Source organism: Carettochelys insculpta, chromosome 1, assembly GCF_033958435.1.
Source record: "Carettochelys insculpta isolate YL-2023 chromosome 1, ASM3395843v1, whole genome shotgun sequence".
NCBI classification, from domain to species: domain Eukaryota; kingdom Metazoa; phylum Chordata; order Testudines; family Carettochelyidae; genus Carettochelys; species Carettochelys insculpta.
In genome coordinates this window covers 211,502,399-211,522,968 of record NC_134137.1, presented here as the reverse complement: position 1 = coordinate 211,522,968, position 20,570 = coordinate 211,502,399, and the positions used below count along the sequence as shown (strand labels likewise).

Below are 20,570 nucleotides of genomic sequence, written 5' to 3'. Positions count from 1 at the left end.
AGATTTCTGAGAGGTGTAGGGTGAGGGGAATAAGGCTTCTAATATCACAACAGCCCAAGTCTGTTTCTTTGAAGCCTGGGGGCTCTGCTGGATTTTATGATGCTGGGAGTCTTGAATTACCAGTAAGAGGGAACAGATAAAGCATGAAATAACTTTTCAGTGGGTATTCCTCTGAGAGGTGCTGCAAATACAATAATAGAAAAATAATGCGGAGAGGAGCCAGCAAAGCAGCAGGCACTAGTGACCCATATAATAAGCTTCTGCAAGACATGGAGACTTGAGCCTAAAAGCTGTTGGAGCTAAACCCAAAGGGTGCAACAGGGCAAGCAGCCACCACGGGACTGAAGCCAAGTTCAGGCTGTAAGCCATGAATCATCCGTCACAGGAAACATGATAACCAGAGTAACATGATCTTGGGGCTTTTACTGGAATGGGGAACCTCATGTTCTTCTCCCCTTAGTGTTTCTCCATACCCTGCAGTTAACTTCCCTTCTTCCCACAGTGCCCCACAATGGCTGCAATTGGTTTCTTCATGTGCCCTGACCCCACTGCACCACAGGAATCTGGAGGAGGGCATTGGGGGTAGGCTGTAATGGGACAGCCCAGTAGGAAGAGCAGGCCAGGTGCCAGGTTCTAAGTATGGGACCAGAACAAAGAAGTGGGAGGCGCTGGAGAGTGATGAAGGAACAAAATGAGGTCTGGGCCTTGCAACAAGAGAACATGGGAAAAGAAAGGGGAGGTGCTTGACAGTAGCCAGCATGTCAGCAGAATGGGTCAGGACAGAGGCGGGAAGTCAAGACAGGAACGGATGTAAAGAAAACACCCACGGCAGCAGCAGCTTCAGGGGCTGAGTGGTAGGCAGGGCTCTGAACTCCGGGAAGGGGAAGTTCAGGGGGCAGAGGCTGAAGTGTATCCATTATGGCAGTTGTGGGTAGCAGAAAGGAGAGGCTTAGAGAGCAGCTAGCTGTGGACCCTCCTTCTGGGACTGGAGGGTTCTGGAGAAGGGGAGAGGAGAATAAGTTCAGTAGGGAGCAATTGGTTTCTTGGAGGCAGATGGAAAAAGGGAGATGGAAATGCTGGGTCTGAGGGGGTGCTTGTAGCAGGAGAAGGATTCTGTTAGGTGGGTGTGTCTGGTGTGGAGAGGGGATTATAAGGGGACTGGGGCTCCAAGAATGTCATGAACACTGAACACATCTTATTAGCTAGGCAGGAGAAAATTGACAGTTGGATCTATGGAGCAAATGTTTCTATAGTTGGCCAAGTATGAAAGGGATCATGGCAGGCTGGGATGGAAGGTGTCTAAGAGGCAATTGTTCCATTAAGCGGGGGAATCCATGCTGTAAACAAGTTTGAGACCCCTCAGAGTAGCACTTCTGATGGCATCAAGTTGAGCAAAGTGCTATCTTTCTTTATATCCTGTGACACTGTTTGAGAGTTAACATGCAGGGCTGGTGGTTTGAAGAGGAGATTCTGGATGCTCTGGAGCTTGGTTTGGGTGGGCACTTGGACAGGCTGGAGCAGCTGAGTCCCGTACTGTGTGGATTGTCAGCTGGCTGTGGCAATAAAAAACCAATGGTCAGTGAATTTAATTAATGATTTTTGGCCACATTCCTTTCCAGCCTTAATGATTCACAGTGTTTTGGTGAAGCCTACAACTACAACTATTGCAAAATGGAATTTATGTAGAGTAAGAGCAGAATAAAGGGACAGATAGGGAACATGGCTGGGTGAATACAGGGCACAGGCAGCATTTATTATCCAGTATTTGCGTCAACTAGATTGCTAGTCAGAATTTTTTGGGTTAACTTTTTCTTTCTTGCAAAAAAGGTATCTTGAGGTTTAAATTTTGTGAATTTGGGGTTGGAAAAGTGAAAAAAGGAAAATATTTCCTTTTGACATTTTTCTAAATAAAATGTTTTGATTAGTTTCCTTTTCCTTTGAATTTTACTTTATTTTTTGAAAAAGCCGTTTTGAAAAAAGCTCAGTTTTGTTCAACTTGAAATAACTTTCACTCTTTTTTTCCAGAAAATAGATTTTTCTTATTTCTGGGTGGACCCAAAATAAACATTTTTGTTTACCCGCTAAACTGAAAAACAATCTCTGCGCATGGTTTGTAAAGTTAACTCATACAACAATAAGTCACTTCAGATTGGGAATCATGAATAATTTTTAAAAGGCACCAAATCCTATATTTAGCTTACTGAAAATTCTCATCCACAACTTAAAGGAAACAAACAAATAAAAAGCAGTAAGGTCGAATAAGCCACCAAGATGTTGGTGTGCGAACTGACACTCGGCTCTTTGATCTCTTACTTTGGCCACTAGTAAGTATAATCTGTTCCACCTCACGTTTGTTTCTCACATACACGTTCCAGATGATTCAGTTCCTACTAGAGGTGCAGACAAATAACATGAAATGAAAGTGCATGGAGGAGAGAATAAACAAATAGTGGTGGCATGTAATCCTGAAATAGTACTTAAATTGTTGGTAATAGTGCAGGTTGCTGGGGAAAAGAAACCAGATGCAGCTGGAAAATTCACAACTGGGGAATTTTTCATTTTTCACCAGTCATAGTTCTACAGAGATTGAGAAAAAGATAACTAATTTATCCAAAATGCCTCAGCACCTATAGTTCCAATTCTCTGAGCTGAGCTAACATGAAAAGAAAATCAAAATTCCTGCTGGATAGGATAGAGGCCTAATGCTGAAGTCTGCTACATTAGAGCACCGTTTGCATGAGGACTGTAGAGAATAACTGTGTGGTCCATCAGAGAGCCAGGCTTGATTTCTTATCTCCTCTTTTAGTCATCTTAATAAAACAATATTCTGTAAGAGCTAAGATGAAGGGAAATATTTTGCCTTTCTCATCTTTTGCAAAAGCAGAGACAATTTGGACTTGAGCAAAGAATCGGATAGTTGAGAAAGGAGACAAATAAGACAAGTTGATAACAAAATATTTAATTATATGAAAGGCAAATCAGGTGCTCCCATCTAATTTTATAGGGAAGTTAAAGCGGATTGTTCCAGTTGACCTTCTTGTAATACAAAAGCATGAGGCCATGGAATAAAATTAAAAGGCAGCATGCTAACTTAAAATTGCTCAAGGGAACAGAGCACAACTTTCTGGTAGAATTTTAGTGGCATGAGATTCCTGGGAGACCAAAACTTTGGCAGAATTCATGGGTGTTTATGAGATTAACCAGAATGTCTGTAGTTCTATAGTATTTTTACAAATTGTGTGAAATGCGGGGGCGTGCACAACGGAAGGCAAGCAATATTCATCTAAAAAATGTATTTCTGCTCTGGTGTCTGCCATGCTTGCTGATGTATCCCTCCAAAAGTATTCAAATACCTTCAGGAGGACTTGCAATGGATACAAGCCTTCCTGTGTTGGGATACAAGCCAAAATCTAATGAAGGAGGTAAGGAAAAAACTTCCATTATAGTTAGATAATTTAATCATTACCCACTTGGCCTTTCTTGTCTCTCATGTCTAAGTGTCCGATTCTGGCCTTTGCTGTTCTATAGAGTTGAACTGGCATTACGTTACTTAATTCTTAAGGAGGTCAGATGTAGAACTATAGGGCTGGAAGAGACCTCAGGAGGTGACCAAGTCCAAGCCCCTGCTCAAAGCAGGATCAATCCCTAATAAATCATCCCAGGTAGGGAAGTGGTTTTTTTTGGTTTTAGTTTTTGGTTTTTGTTTGTTTTATTTGTTCGGTTTTTTTTTGTTTCCTGATTTTTCTTAAAACATGGTCCCCTGCCGGATTAGCAACCCAAATTTTGCAACATTGGGTTGGTGCATGACAGCTGGAAAGTAAAACTGGCTAGAAACAGAAGTGATACACTCCGCTCTATTTTTGTGATTCGTGGTGAGTGATATGCAAAACTGTATAAATGGTGGAAAGTCAGTATATTTAAAATCCATTCTTTTTTCATGATCTAAAGGCAAGTCCAGGTGGGGATCAAAGCCTGTGGCACAGCTGCAGGAGGCTGAGCTCACCGGGCTAAAAATTTGCTGTGGAGACATTCACTTTCAGGCTGGAGCACAATCTCTGGTGTTCTCCTTCTCTGCAGGGTCCAGAGCTCTGGCGATAGCCTGAGCCCAAATATCTACGCAGCACGTTATCAACCCAAAGTCCAAGCTGAAGTCATCTGTGCCTGGCCAGACATGATTGTTTTTAATCCTGGTGCAGACATACCCCTAGGTGCTAGGATCTTCAAAGAGACTTACTGAGAATTATGATTTTTTTAACCAGTGTCCCTTCAATGATTAAAAATCCCACTCCAGTCCCTCACTGGCAGGGGGTACGAGGAGGAGGCAGCATTGGTATTACATGGGATTCCAAGAGCCCTGCAGCTGACCAGAGCAAGGATTAAGGGCAGTGCGATTCTCAGACACATGGCAGGCACATGTTAGCCTGGTTAAAAAGGAGTTCTTAATGGAGGGAAATGTTCCAAAGGATGATAACCTGTTTTGGGCTGCTGGCGCACCACTCTTGGGTCAATGGCTGAGAGTTCTAACCTGTCACTTTTCATACTCTTTCCATTATCACAGCATCTAGGCAGTTTTTACAAAAAAGCTTGAGAGTGGTTGGGAGGATTTGGGTGGCTGTGAAAGACAGAAAGAAACATGGATAATTAGCACAACTTTCTCCAGTAGGTATCACTGATACATAGACGGGGAAGAACCAGGTGCTGCCAGTGGGATGAAAGTGCTTCCGGTGAAGGGGACGGTGCAGCCTGGTCAAGGGACAGGAGGGCAAGAGGAATAACTGGCTAGGTTGTGTGTTCATGTGATCAGAAGAGAGGAGGAGTCAGGCCAGGTGGAAGAGGAGATGCAAAGCACTTTTCAGAAGGCAGCCAGCAAAAGTTACCTAAATACTCCCCTTCCACCTCTATCTTATTACTTTACCAGCTCAGAAGCTGTCTTATGGGGGGGTGGGGGAGGATGTTAACGGGACAGAAAGGCCACATCTACACTACGCCGATCTTTCGAAAGGCGTTCTTCCACAAGATCGCCTCTGCGAAAACTTCTTTCAAAAGAGCGCATCCGCACACAAAAGAGTGGATCGAAAGAGAGATCTGCTCTTTCGAAAAAAAGCATCCACACAGCTCCCCCGCTCTTTTGGAAGAATGGGCCAAGGATCAAAAATCAGATGCCAAGAGGACTGCTCTTTTGGGGAAAAAAAGGCCCCCGGCGTGTCTACACATGCTTGCTTTCAAAAAAAGCTTTCAAAAGGATGTGCTTTTCCTGAACTGGGAGCGGAAGATGGCTTCTGGAAGAAGAGCTGCAGTCTTTTGATTTCGGATTGAAAGAGCTCATTTTGCGTGTGGACGCTCTGCAAGTTCTTTCAAAAAAGGTGCTGGATTTTCTGAAAGAACTTGATAGCACTGAGGCAGCCAAAGTGATTCCCATGGTCAGCAATAGGAAATGAGGCAACAAGGAGTCAGTACCTCAGTGAAGGGCTCCAGCAGAAATTATACTGCATCTTGCTTTCTAAAGCCTCCACTCCTACATCCATACAAAGGTATCCCAAAATAGCTGCCCACATCTATGCAATATGTCTGTTGTCTCAAAACGATTTTCAAGATAATGAGCGCACTATTCTGTCATCCCTGTAAACCTCATTGCCATGAGGAATACAGGCATGCCTTGAAATAGGGCTTCATTTTGGCATGTGATGCCTTTTAGACAGCACCACATGCCTAAATAGACTATTTTAAAATCTACTCAAAATAAGCTATACAATTTGTGTAGTGCAAATTGCGTACCTTATTTCGAGGTTAGGGCACTGTGTAGACATAGGCTTGGCTTCAAAATCTGTTTGGTATTTTTATTATTTTTAACATTGTAGTCTTTCATTTTGTGGATGAAAAGCTTTAAGCGTGTATCTCAAATGCACCTGGTTGACTCAAATCCAAGAAAACAAACACAAAATTTGACCTGTAAGCCATTCTTGTGACTCACTTCTTAAACACTTGAGGTTGGCAATACCATTTGGAAATAGTTGTAGAGCCAAATAGTCCTGACCTGCTTTTACAAACCCAACATTGAGCTCACAGGTGCCCAAGGGAGCTCCCATTGGCTGAAGGTCTCCATCCATTTCTCCCTCTTATTTCACTGCCTGATGCTCAGGATGTGCTTTCTGCTAAGGCTTTTCATTTCAGTGGTCTCTAGACTTATTATTGCAACTTGTGAGCACCTGTTTGTGAGCCACCTGCTGCCATGTCATGTCTGTAGAGAGTCATTACTACTTTCTTATTTCTCACTGCACAGCTTGAGGTATAGGTAACAACTGTGCATTGTAGATCAGGTTTTAGGAACAGGCAGTTAGAAGGTGAATTCTAGAAAGTTCTCCAGTGGACCTGTTGGATGTGTAACAGAACTTGCAACTTCATGTGTAACTTCCATTCTTGAGGGGACCCTTTAGGAATCTGGGGCAAATATATTTAAAAAAAATTGCCAGGGATGGTAATAGGTCCCACTGTGAATGCAGCATGCTGGACTTGGTGATCTCCAAAGGTCCCTTCCAGTTCTATGAGATAGGTATATCTCCATATATTAGCTTGCACTAGGAAGTAGCTTTAAAGCATTTCTTCCTGCAACTCAGTCAGTCACTGGATCTCATTGACAGGGGATATTGTGAAAGCCAAAAGAGTAACTATCTTCCAAATGAATTAGATAAGTTCATGGCAGGCAGGTCCATAAGTGGCTATTGGCCAAGATGATCAGAACTTTTCGGCATGTTCAGCTGAAGGAGGGTTCTCTTGTACAACAGAATCAACAAGATGTGAACTTAACAAATCTCACCTGCCTGTGTTAACATGTGTCCTTCTCCCTTGGTCCCAGCCTGTGTTTCTTATGTGATGGGGTGTACCATCTCCACACTAGTCAGGGAGGTGGGGGCCTGGCTTGCTGGGTGGAAAAGGCGCCTCCCCAGATTCCTAAAGGGTCCGCTCAAGAATGGAAGTCACAACTGTGGGTTTAGCAAGCCAATGCTCAAACCACTGAGCTATCCCTCTCCCGTGAACCTCTCTGGACTTTCCTTTTAAGGTACAGGAACAGAAGAGCCACATCCCCCCCTCCTCTCCCAGTTACATTCTCCTAGCAAGCCCAGATCCTAAAAATGGCTATAGATTTATTTATTTTTTAAAGCAAAGCAAAATTTGGGATTTGTTTATATAGGCTCAAAGGCCACTTTTGTTAACAAAAGATTTATATAACTCTTCTGTCCCCCTACTCCAAGCTCCTTCGCTGTTGGTGTCCTTTGTTCTAGGCACTAAATAAGAAACATGAGGGCAAGCTCTGTTACACATGCAACCGGCCCACTGGAGAACTTTCTAGAATTCATCTCTAACTGCCTGTTCCTGACCTACAATGCACAGTTGTTACCTATACCTCAAACTTCAAGAGTTGCTCCTTCTCCCCTGGTGGCCAGCTCACACTGACTGGTCTCCCTGGCCTTTATCCTGGGAGCAGCAGCAGCCCGAGCGGCAGTGATAAGCTACGACTGCAGCAGCAGAACCATCAGTCTGAGGAGGAGCAGCTAGAGCTGGGATGGTGCACCTCACCAGAGATGGGGTAGGAAGTAGCCCAAGGCAGGGAGCTGGGAGGTGTCCTACTAGCTCAGTATGTTGCAGTGGGAATCCCTGTTGAGTTGGTAGTCAGAGAGACACACACACCATCAATAGGGCCCTGGGCTGGATCCCGGTGGAGTGGGAGGGCCTGGACTCCCCTACACCACCCCTGTGACCCCAAGGAAGGGGAAGCACTGACTAGGTTGCTGAAGCCTGACAAGGTCTCTGGGCCTGACTGAGGGATAGGGACTAAGCCATTGGGGCCTGAGGGTGTCAAGAAAGCCCTCAGAAGAGGCATGGGGCTGGAGATCCCGCCACGCTTATGACACGTTACGATGTCTACAAGAATAAGGGATCCTGCAGTACCTTAGAGACTAACTAGTTTATTCGGGAATAAGCTTTCAGTGATAAAACCCACTTCATTTGAGACCTTAGGTCTAAAGATTTACTTTGTACAAGGACTGTGTCTTCACTTGTTTGCAACATATCTGCTGCCCTTGTAGGACTTTGTAAGTAAATAATGGCATTGGGCCATGGCATAGCTGTGTGCCCACTAAGCCTCTGAACCAAGAAAGAGAAGGAAACAAAGATCAATGATGGCAGGTTTCCTCTGAAAAGCAAAGAAGGAAATGACAGGTACAAGTTATGAAGATGGTTTCAATGAGAAATGGTGTTTGGCCTGGGCCAGAAGTGGTGTTTGGCCTGTGGATGTTTGATCCCAGACCCTGCCCCTCCCCGTGGCCACCCCTACCTGATCTTGTTACCCTCTCCCCACAGCAATCCCAGCAACCAGGTTGCATGTGGCAATGGCTGTACCAGCAGCAGAACACCCTCCCTACTCCACCACCCCTTTCTCCCCCTGAGGTCGCTGCAGAGAATCTCTGTGAAACGGGCAGGAAGGGAGGTAGAGAGAAGCAGGCTGTTGCTCCTGCCACCCACGTAAAGGGTGGTGGTGGGGAAAATCCTGTTGCCATGGCCTGGCCTTAGGTAATCCCCAACCCATCAATAGAATGGCTGGGGCAGGCACCACGGGGCCTGGGGTAGCCATCCCACCTCATCCTATGGGTAGGGTGGCTTTGGTGGGCATTGTCTGGCGTAGAGATTCTGGAGCCTGGGAGAGTAGAGTGGAGGCTTCAGAGCCAGAGATGACAGTGGGGAGGTTTGAGTACACCTGTTTTTAGCCCTGGAAGAGGGAAGTAGGGACTGTACAGGGAAGTTTCTGAGTGTTCCAGGAACATTATGAGTCATGAAGAGCTGGATTTCCTGCCTGGCTTAACTACCTCAGCTGGGGAAAAGAAGCAGGTTTTCCGGAGAGTCGAATACAACTGTAACTCCTGAAGAGACATTGGGCAGTGATTAAGGGAACCACACTGGGATGTGAAGGGTTGTATCCATATGATATTTGCATTATGAAGGGGATCTGCAGTCTCCCCTCAGTGCCATACCACTTTGCCCATGAAGTAGGTAATAGTTTGCACCAGCCTGAGTTACGTGATGAGCAAATCACCCTTAGGATGCGTAGGAGAGAGCTGATTCTCTGCTGGGGAGAAGGTTAGTGTGTGTCTGCAGGAGGGGGCTCAACAGGTGACTTAGGGAAGTGGAGAAGGGGTGGGAAGAGAGTGCTGCAGTTTGTGCAGTCTATTAGCTCTGGTGAAAGTGCAGTGCTGGTGCAGCCGGTTAATGACTGACACTCCCATTATTTGTCTTCCTGCCAAACAGGCACTCAGGTGTCAGCTGCAATTACCTTAGCTCACAGAGGAGATGGGGAACAGGAATGCTATGTCTACTTTACAAGATAATATCAATTTTTAAGTCATTTAGTCAGATTTTACCAAGTGCCTGTCTTCACTGTAAGTTCCATTAGCTCAATTTATGATGCACTAAAATCGACATAGTAACGATATCATAATATCGTAATAACCTGACGGGCATAGTGTTTAGTTTGAATTTAAAATTCTGAATGACTGGTAGTGAGGAAGTGCCATGTCTTTAAATCAAATTCATTAGCCTCCAGACATGGCCTGAATGTGTCCCACAATGTCTCACGGTTGGTTCTTCTCTCTGGCCTCTTCCATCTCCATTGCTGTCACGTGCAGAGGAATTAGGCAACAGGAAGACAGTTTCAGTTTGGCACCTGGAAGCCCCTGGCTGTAGGGATGAGAGGCTGAAAAATCTTCTCTCTTTCTTTCTTTGCTAGTAGCATGGCTGTGGGGACTGTGGTTCTGTGTCTATCTCTGCTAGCTGCTTTTTTTTTTTTTTCTGCGCTTCCTGGAGCCAGCCACTTCCCTCCCCCGCCACACACACCACCTGGCAGTTTAGGCTGTGGGTGGGAGTCATGCTTGTATGATAGGATGAGAAACTTATTTTCAGCCTCTTACATTTTGTCCTCTACATCCTTTCCCTTCCCTCCCACAGAAGTGCCTCGCAGTCTGGAACTTCCGTGCACTCGGCCGCATCAATGTGGCTTGACCCCGAACTAATAAAAGGATATGCTGCACCAGGCAGCTTGCAGGCAGTGAGGGTCCTGTGGCTGCCCAGGAAACGTCTCCCTCAGTGGGTAGGATATTGGGAGGCTGGCTGCTATTTGTGGGTCTTTTCTCTGCCAAAGGGAAGTGTCCCTGGGCAATCATGATTTTCAGGGGCTGGCTGTAGTAGGGGGTCTTTCAGCCGTCGGGGGAAGTCTCTCTTGGTGGATATGATTTTTGGGCAACAGAAGAAAATACGTGGTCACTAGAATGGCTGTCCTCTCAGAGAAAAATTTTTGTATGAGCTTTATCCAAAGGGCAGGGGGCTGGCTTTAGTCGGGGGTCATTTATCGAACTGGGGAAAGTATCCTTGGGTGGTCACAATTTTTGAGGCTGGCTATAGTCAGAGCAAATTTTTGTATGGGCTTTATCCAAAGGCCATTGAAGTCAATGTACTAGCTCTGCAATTACAATGACCACATTTCTGTAAGAAAGCCTTGCAATGACCAACCGGGCTATAGCTGATTTTATGATACATGGCATTTTCAGTGTGTTTTGCTCATATCTACTATTTACACATACATTTCCAGGTTTTGTAGTAGTTGCAAGGATGAAAATTCTTGTTCTGAGGGTCTGCTTTGCCAGGTCTAAGCCTAGATCCAAGCCTGGGCCTGCTGGTAATAGGGGAAGGTGGTGGGTCCTGCCCCGGAGCACCGGACAGCATCCTGGGCACAGTTGTACCCCTGCTGGAGCTCCTTCACCTTCGTCTGGATTCTTCTATGCTGCAAGGGGAGGTGACCTCACTCCGCCGGGGTGGTCTTGGGCATTATGGCACTTCACCTTGGGGTCTTGGAGTAGATCCTGCTCTCCCCACAGGTCCAGAAGGGTCTGCACCTTTCACCCAGTCCAGGAGGGACACTCCTCTTGGTGCCCTGGGCTGGCTCTTGGGCCTTTGAGCCAAAATTATTGATCTGAAGATCTCCTATGCCAGGAGGTCTAAATCCAGATCCAAGCCCCCAAAGATCCAGTGCTTTCACATCCTATCTGGTAAACGTGTCGGTTGGGAAACCCAAAATCTTTTTTCTAACCTTTCCTAAGTGCTTTACTATCCCTGCCCTCTCCTCAGTTACCAAAAACACATCTCTCATACAGGCAAACCTGACCCCGCCTGGGAAAAGGGACATTTGGTTAACATGGCCGGGGAATGAGGGAAATGAAATATAAGAAATGAAATGTCGGAAGATGTCGTCAGATACCCACAACCACTTGTGGGGCATTTTTCCCCAAGCTGCCGCAGTGAAAATAGTCAGAATGCTACAGGGCTCAGGGGACTGTAGGACAGTTTCCCACAATACACTGCTGCAACAGTCAATTTTGGTGACAGCAAAAAGTTAATTTTGTGGGGAGCACATGGGAATGTGAGGATGCTCAAAATTGAATTGATAAAACCCAACATTAATAAATTGATTTTAATAAAATCAATTTTAGCTCAGTGTAGATGCAGCCAAAGAGAGACAAAATGAACGGTCCCCTGCTGTGTTTGCACCCCAACATAGTAGCAGTCATTCGTGCTTGGGAGACAGAAAGTTAAACTGATTTAGAACAGAAATGAAACAGACCAGCCTATTCTCATGCCCATGATTAAAGTCCAAAAGCAAAAGCACTAGCTAGAGAAAATGCCTTCAAGTTTTTTAAAGCTGTTTTCCTTGTTGCTATTCTGAAGTGGAGTTAGAAATCTGGTCTTAAAAAACAATTTGACTCAAGCTCCTATTCTAGGCCCTCGTTTTAGGATTCCAACAGCTACTAAACAGTCTGTCTGAGTATGGACTAGGAGCAGTGAAATTCACAGAGAGAGAGTGGATAGAGTGCCTTAACATTCATGGCACAGATCAAAATCTGCCTGGTTCATAAAAGAACTGGGGAGATATCAGAGGAAGAATCTAGGACGCTCTGACAGACTGTCCCTGCAGTACAGGAAGGAAATTAAAGATAAAAGTCCAACACCTCAGACGCTTGTGGGCTGGGCTCTCGCTGCTCTGCACTATCCTGATATCAGCTTTCCAGGCTCTGGTGATAAGTGACAGGAGATGCCCTTTATTCTCATGCTGTACTTCAGTTTTGCTTGTAAATGACAAATGAGTGAGGCGGAAGCGCTGTTTTGGGAAACTAAGCTCACCTGCGTTGCCTTTTGGGTGTTTTAGATCATAAGAGAACAGGGAAGAAAAGTCTAGGTGCTCGTCATAAGTCTTCTTTGAGGAAGCATCACCAGCACAGAGGCTGGATCAGTCTCATGATGCACTAGATGATTCAGCATGTAGTATTTCACTGGCCGTGCAGTTCCTCTTGCTGATGACATAGCATGTGCACTATATATCTCTTAAGCTAAACTTCTATTTGTAGGTAATCCAAGTATGAGCTCCAAATGCACAGGAACTTTTTCTCAACCTGTCCACTATCTGCATTTTTTAACATTTGCTTTGATACATTTTTCTATAGCCACTCAGTTCCTCCCTCTGAGCCCCTTTGAAGGGAACAAATGAGTCAGCATAGGTTTCTCTGCTGGGAAGGGAAGAGCTGGGCAGTACTAGTGGGAGAGGGACGTCCTTGGGGTGACAGGGACTGGGCAGGATATAGAGAGGGCAAGGTGGCAGACAAAGGAAGATGAGCTCAGACCAAACAGGCCAGGGAGGTTGAGTGAAAAGCAAAAGGATTTCTGGGTGATAAGCTTGTGAAATAATGTAAAACATGTTAGTCACATGAAAACTACAACTATATCCTCCCCTGATGCTCCTTTGCTGTAAGAGGTGTTTCTGTGGTATCATGATACTCTAGATGATCGGTCTAACCTTTGTGCTGGTGATGCCACACCTCTGACAGTGGTCAGTGACAGAGAGGGAGGCTAATTCACATGACAGGGAGGTGAAACGATGGTTTCTGTGAGTTAATCTGTATAAATCTAGGCCCCGCTAGGAAAACATTTTAAACCCCTTATATCTGGTACTATTTCTTTGCAGGTCTGAAATGGAACTCAAGTGCATCAGGCTGTTCTGACTGCAAAGCTGGTCTTTTATTTTATGACTTCACATCTAGGTGAGGATTTCAGTGAAGACTTTTCATTTTGTACCCTCTCTGCTCACACTTGCCTAAATGAGGGCTCTTTTGTGAACTTCTTGAGTGTTGTGATGGCAACTCTCATCTCACTTCTGGGTAGAGTCATTGCAAGTTCCAATGATTTTCACTTGTCACTGTCTTGCCAGACAGGAGCAGGCCAAATAGAGTAGAGGTAGAAGAGGATTTCAGAAGAAAGTCAACAGGGTGTATTTTTCCATGTAGTAGTTGAGTAAAACAAGGTTCATATGACTGATTGTCTGGCCATTCTTTGGGGGGCGTAGAGATGCTCTTGAGAGAGCGAGAGAGAAGGAAATTTGAGTGGGAGGAACAGCTCAATGGCTTGAGAACTAGCCTGCTAAACCCAGAGTTATGAGCCCAATCCTTGAGGGGGACATTTAGGGATCAAGGGCAAATAGGTCCTGTTGTGAGGGAAGGGGAATCAGTTCTATGAGATAGGTATTTAACACCTCCTTTGTAGACGGCCAGCTGTTAACCTAGCCTGAAAACCCTCAAGCTGTGTACATAATTACTTTTGCATGACATCACAGGCAAAGACAGTGTATCCCTTGCACAGAAGACCTAGGCAGCTGTTAGGATCTGAGCTTCATAACACACATACACCATATCTTGGACCTGTGTAAAATACATACATGCACCAAGTGGCATCCCAGGGCTGTTGTAGAATTGCCTCCATGGAAGGGGCAGACTCTTTTTTAATTTGATCCTTGATGTTAACTCTCTTTGCAGGTGCCAATGAAGCAGTGACATGAGAAAGTTCCTCCAACAGCTGTAGGTGTAAATGTGACCCTGAAATGTAACTTTACATAGTCTTCTGATGTTTTAAAAGTCTCCTGGCAGAAGCTGGAAGGATCTTCATACAAAACCATAGATACCTACAGCCTGGTATATGGAACCACAGTCATGGGCCCTTTCAGTGGGGGCCTTTGCTGCAGTGGCTCAACCCTAAACTCATCATCCATCACTTTTCATGGTGTGACACTGGAGGATGAAGCCTGTTATAAGTGCATCTTCAATACATTTCCATGTGTCTCCTTCTGTGCAGAAACTTGCTCTGTTGTACAACCTGAGTTTTAAACCATTTTTTTTCCTCTGACTACACAGTGCCCTCTAGGGGACTGGATCCAAAATGTCTATGTAATTTTCTATTGGATCAACTTCTGTTGGTGAGAGAGATTTGGAGCTACATCGGCTACTCTTTCCTGGAAAAGGCACTTAGAGTACCACAACTAAATACAAGGTTGAACAGCTAGTATAGTATAAGTAGTTAGCATCTATTCCAAGGTATCATTCATGATGCAGTGGCTTGTTGATTCTCTTGCAGTCATAGGACAGAAAGAGTAATTTGTGGTTTACAGATTGTCGTAATAAGCGGAGTTCTACTTCAGTGGCCAGATTCTTATCAAATTGCAGCTGAATTGAGGTCAAGACATGGAAATGATAGAAAAGAAAGCCTGGACCCATGTTATATGAAATAATTTGGAAAAACTGACAGGCAGTCAGCAGGGGCTCTTGTTGTCAAAATTACACTGGAAGCCTAATATTATGGACCCTGCAATTTCTGCATGATCACAAATGAAATCAAGGCCTTAGTAATGTACACCAAGTGCAGCATCTCCACTAAGACCATCGGGGGTGTCTACACTAGGAATTAACTTTGAAGTCAGCTTCAAAGTTAGGCGCTACTTCGAAGTAGCCAGCAGAGAGTCTACACACCTTTTCCCTTACTTTGACATTAACTTCAAAGTAGGGAGCCCAACTTTGAAGTCCTTACTCCAGTCCCGGGAATGGAGTAGTGCCCTACTTCAAGGTTTAACTCTGAAGTAGGGTGTGTGTAGATGCTCAGCTTTGAAGTTGCTTACTTCAAAGTTGTTCTTTGAAGTAAGCAACTTTGAAGTTATTTTTGTAGTGTAGACACAACCTTGGTGTCTCAAAAGTGTTTATCAGCACATTTTCCCATCACAAGATCAGGCTTTGCAAATATGCTGGGAGTTTCTTACAGATCTATGGAGAAGGTGTCAATTTTCTTAAATTTCCAACCCTACACAACCTTCATAAAACCCCTTACCAAACAGCAGATAATATTGAACAAATTAAATCTAAGGAACATATTTGGCATACCACAAATAGTCTGGTTTTGGTTACTGGGCAAGAAATATTATCATTTTCATTGCACTCTACTTTTTCTCCTAGGGATCTCTGCAGTAAGCACTGACCTCCAGCCAAATATCAGTACTAAGGGGCTCTTCACTGCAGTCTGCTCAGGGACAAAAAAACGTGCTCCAGAAATTACATTACAGCCTCAGGGTATCCTGATTAGCCAGCCTGTGATACACACAGTTCAGAATGCAAACAGAACAGTCACAGTGACAAGTAAGGTGTCTCAGATGCCCCTGGCATGGCATCAAAGAACCACCAGCCCTTGACTTGTATAGTAAACCGTCCTCTGGGGAGGAAAGGAGCAATGCACCCAACAGAACAATGTGAAGGATATGAAGAATGAAAAGGTAGGTTAGAGCTGGGTGTTGGAACAGGACAGCCTGCAGAGTGAAGAGCAGAGAAAAGCCATTAAGAAGGTAAGAATAGTTATCCAGAGGTTTGCTCTCCTCCAGTGAATTAAAGCAGAAATGCAGTTGTGGTTAAATCTTGCCTGGTCATCAACTTGCCCTGTGAAGTCTGCTTTTACTCAATGGCTTGTATCTGAGGGCTTCTTTTTAGTGCAACAATGCGCTCAAGTTAGTACACTGGAGTTACTACACCTCCAGGAAGCCAAGAATATCAACTTTTACAGAGCTGCCATGTCTAAACTACCCTAAAGTTGGTCTTGCAAGGTCAAATTTAGGATTATACCTCATAAAAGCAGAAGTACTGAATTTGATCTTAACAGCCCTTAAAGTCAGTGGAACACAAAGTGGCTAAGTTCAACCTAAACTCTTATTGAAAACCAGGCCCTAGAAAAGGACACCACAGAGTCCCTTTTTAAGAAATTAAATTTTGTACAGAAAGTATCATCAATATAAAAATATTTCATTTTTGGTCACCTGGGGGAGGTTCCACAGCCTGATTTCCACGTGTGTGAGGAGGCACCTGAACCGGCCCTTTTAGGCGCCTGAAGGCTCACTTGACCACATTGTGGGCCTGGGTTAGCCTGGCATTGTAAAGCTCCTGGGTGGATTCGAGGTGGCTGGTATAGGGCTGCATTAGCCAGAGCTTGAGAGGACAGGCAGCATCCCCCACCATGCAGAAGGGTGTGGTGACATCCCCGACTGGGAGCTCTCAAGGGGGGATGCAGAGGCCAGAATTCCGTGACACACGAACGTCTTGTGTCTGGCCTGCCCAGCCCATGTAGACGTCCATGAACCAGCCCTTTGAGTCCACCAGCGTCTGGAACACTACCAAGTTTGTGGCATATGTAGCAGCTGGTGCTGTGGTCCAGAGCATAGGTGGGGATATATATCTTTTCCAGGATGCTGAAGCAGTTTGGGTATCTGACTGCAGCAAAGCCTGTGATGGCTGCGTCCAGATTCCTTATGCAGATGACCCTGTGGAGCACCATGGTATTGAGAATGTGGATGACCTGCATGGGAGGATGGCATGCATGCTTGTGAGGGCTTGATGGGGTGTGCCCAGCCCTGTACCCCGGCTCCTTGCCACCAAGGGTCCCCCTTGCCCAGGCATCCCCTCTCACCTCCCTGTAGTGGGTGTGTGACCTGGGCTTGCTTTATGCCTATGAGGACAGCCCTGGCAGTGGCCTTGCCCACCCTGAACTGATACTTCATGGACCGGTAGCTGTCGGGAGTGGCCAGCTTCCATATGGTGATGATGACCCACTTCTCAAGGGCGGGGGTGGGCCACATGTGGGTGCCTGCTCTCTGAGGGTGGGGGCAAGCCAGGAAGGTCCACTTGCTCATCCTGAAATCTGGAGCCATCTGGTGTCATCCCAGTCCCACATCACCAGCCACTCACACCAGTCAGAGCTGCAGGGGTGGCTCCAGAGGGGCTGGAGCACTTGGGGTGGGACTGCCAGCGGGGTCCCACATAGAGGGGATCCATGGCCCCGGTGGGAGGGCTCACCCCCAGTAGGAGGTGGAGGTGACTGCGACCACCTTGGCCAGAATGCTGACCACGGCATCCAGGATGGACAGCTCTCAGACCAGGAGTAGCTGCTGGGGATCCATTTAGCTGTGGGCTGGGCATCTGGTCCCTTCATGGGCTCTATGTTGCTTGGGGAACCTCAGCAGGCCTCAGCATGTGCAGGGTGGGGTGCTGTTTGGGAGAGAGTGGCTGGCCATAGCCCCAGATGGGCTTGTCAGCCATATGACCCCATCCATGGCATTTCCTGCTCCATTCTTTCAAAAGAGCGCTTGGAGCTGTGTCCAGTTGATCTAGCAGAAGTGGCCAGGGAGCTGTGGCTGGGACTGGAGAGCAGTGGCCTACAGCTAGGGCTGAGGACCTGCCGTCCATGCTCAGGGCTCAGGAGGCACAGCCGGCAGAGGTGCCAGGGAGCCATGGCAGGAGCTTTGTATTGCAACAACTTTGTATTACACAAAAAGATTTTAACGCCAAATTACAAAGGAAGACATCTGAATTGGAATTCATTTACAAGTTTGATACCTATCACTGTAGACTCAACAAAGATCTCAATTATCTTGTGCATTATGAGGACAATTTCCTCCCCTTTGATATTTGCAGGGACGGCAGCCATATCACTTAATTTAATTGACACTTCCCAGAGATTTTTTTTCTCTCCCCATCTTTCCTCTGCCCACCTCTCCCTCCTTTTTAATTCTTGTATTTAGCTGATTCCTCAGTTTTCTCTTAGTTTTCCAATCAGTTCTGCTCCAGAATCTGCTCCAGGGTCTTTCCTCTGAACCTCATTACCTAGTAAATAATATTGTTTGTCTTTAAGGTGCCACAGAATTGCTTGCTTTGATCTACACAGCAATTTATCACTCCACAACCCAAACCCAAGTGAGCTGAGCCAGACCAGACATGGTTATCTTTGATCCTTATGTAGACATATTCCTAGGTGCTACCACACTGATAGAAATTGACATAAAATAAGATTTTTTAACCAGTATCCCTTCCATGACTGAAAATCCCATTCTAGTCCCTCACTGTTGTCTCTTTTGCTTTCCTGGCTAACCCTGTATATGCCCAGAAACTGTTGAAATAATCTTATGGGTGACTTAGAACTGCCCATCTGTGCACACTGAAGCACTTTGTGCGATGGATAAACATTATCTCCTTCATTTCCAACAGCTGGGAAACGTCAGCCCACTGAGCAGACAAGTGACCTGGCTAAGGACATGAGCTGATTCAGTGACAGAGCTGGCAAAAGCAGAATCACAGAATCACAGGGCTGGAAGGGACCTCAGGAGGTCATCTAGTCCAGCCCCCTGCTTCAAGCAGGATCAACCCCTCCTAAGTCATCCCAGCCAGGACCTTGTCCAGCCGGGACTTAAAAACCTCAAGGGATGGAGAATCCACCACCTCTCTAGGCAACGCATTCCAATGCTTCACCACCCGCCTGGTGAAGTAGTTTTTCCTAATATCTAACCTACTCCTCTCCCTCTTCAACTTCAGACCATTAATCCTTGTTCTGCCATCTGACAACACTGAGAACAGTTTCTCACCCTCCCTTTTAGAGCTCCCCTTCAGGAAGTTGAAGGCTGCTATTAAATTACCTCTAAGTCTTCTCTTCTGTAAACTAAACAAGCCCAAATCCCTCAGCCTATCCTCATAGGTCTTGTGCTCCAGACCCTTAATCATTTTTGTTGCCCTTCGCTGAACCTGCTCTAGCAAATCCACATCCTTTTTATACTGGGGGGCCCAAAACTGGACACAATATTCCAGATGTGGCCTCACCAGTGCCAAATAAAGAGGAATAACTGCTTCTCTAGATCTGCTCAAAATGCTCCTCCTAATGCACCCCAGTATTCCATTAGCTTTCTTGGCTACAAGGGCACACTGTTTACTTATATCCAGCCTTGCATTCACCATAACCCCTAGGTCCCTTTCCACCGTACTGCTGCTGAGCCAGTCGGTCCCCAGCCTGTAGCAATGTTTGGGATTCTTCCGCCCCAGGTGCAGGACTCTACACTTCTCCTTATTGAACTGCATCAGATTTCTTTTGGCCCAGTCCTCCAATTTATCCAGCGGCAATGTCTTTACTCTCCTCCTAATACAGCAGTGTTCTCTCAGGACCACTGTCTCCCACAGCTATATCCAAGTAAAGGGACTGTTGCAATAGCTGTGATTTATGGTGAGACTATGAAGCTTCTATGGCTCAAGAAGAAGTGAGGTGTTTTCAGAATAATCTGAATGTGCAAAGGACCCAGCAAGGGGAAGGCAGCAGGAGAGACTGAGGGACAGGATAACTTGAATCAAGGTGGAGTTCAGATTTTTTCAAAATTCAGCATAAAATGGAACGTATTTCCCCACCCCAAAATGATGACTCCTTCCTTTGGATCATGCGCATCTGAAATGGAATTGTTTTGACAGAGGCACTCTCACTTGGGGGCATAAAACCTTTTGTGTGTGCACATTTGAGGATGGAAAAGGAAGGGTTCTGTCTATCTCAGCGGTTAGAACATTAGTCTTGTAAACCCGGCCTCATAAATTCAGTCCTTGATGGGCCCTTCAAGGGTCTGGGGCAAGTTAGATTTGAAAAAAAAACCACACTCTGATAGGTGTGGTGCTAGGTCCTGCTGTGAGGGCAGGGGACTGGACTTGAAGACCTCTTGGGGTCCCTTACAGTTCTATATGATATGACTTGCCACAGCCAGAGGCTGGGGAACATGAGGAAGCAGGAGTGGGTGTCATGGCTGTCCTGAGCTGGGGGTAGGCCCTGGGGAACCCCCTCCGGTTCTGCAGATCCTGCCCCCCCTCTAGTCCACCCCCACCAGACCCTGTTACTCCTCCCCCAGCAACAGACTTGGGGGAGTACCTGGGGCTGTGGGTTGCATGTGGCAGCAGCGACAGCAGCAGCAGGGGTTTGATTCCCGCCCCCCACCCCACCCCACAGCAAGAGAGGCTAGGTGCAGTGGGCTGAAAAGGAGGTGGAATGGAGCAGGCTGCCACTCCTGCTGCCCATGAGGAGGGAGGTGGGGAATGAAAGCGCAGTTGCATGCAACCCCTGGCCTCGGGTAAACCTCTCCATAGGATGTCTGGGGCAGCCACTGAGGGGCCCCAAAAAGTGCGGGGCCTGGGGTAGCTGACCCACCTCGTCCTAAGGCTCTGGTGGGCAGTTTCTGGTTTAGAGATTCTGGACCCTGGAAGAGCAGAGGTAAGATTTCAGAGCCAGAGATGAAAGCGGGAGATTTCAGTACATCTGTCTTTAGCTCAGGAAGAGGAAGGTTTCTGTGATGTGTGTGGAGAAGCATATGAAGAATG

General features: G+C 46.1%; 1 pseudogene; it reads left to right on the top strand.

Moving 5' to 3' along the window:
• Window positions 1-8,820: 8,820 nt before the first annotated feature.
• LOC142011308 (OX-2 membrane glycoprotein-like) lies at window positions 8,821-15,678 on the top strand (annotated as a pseudogene).
• Window positions 15,679-20,570: the final 4,892 nt, after the last annotated feature.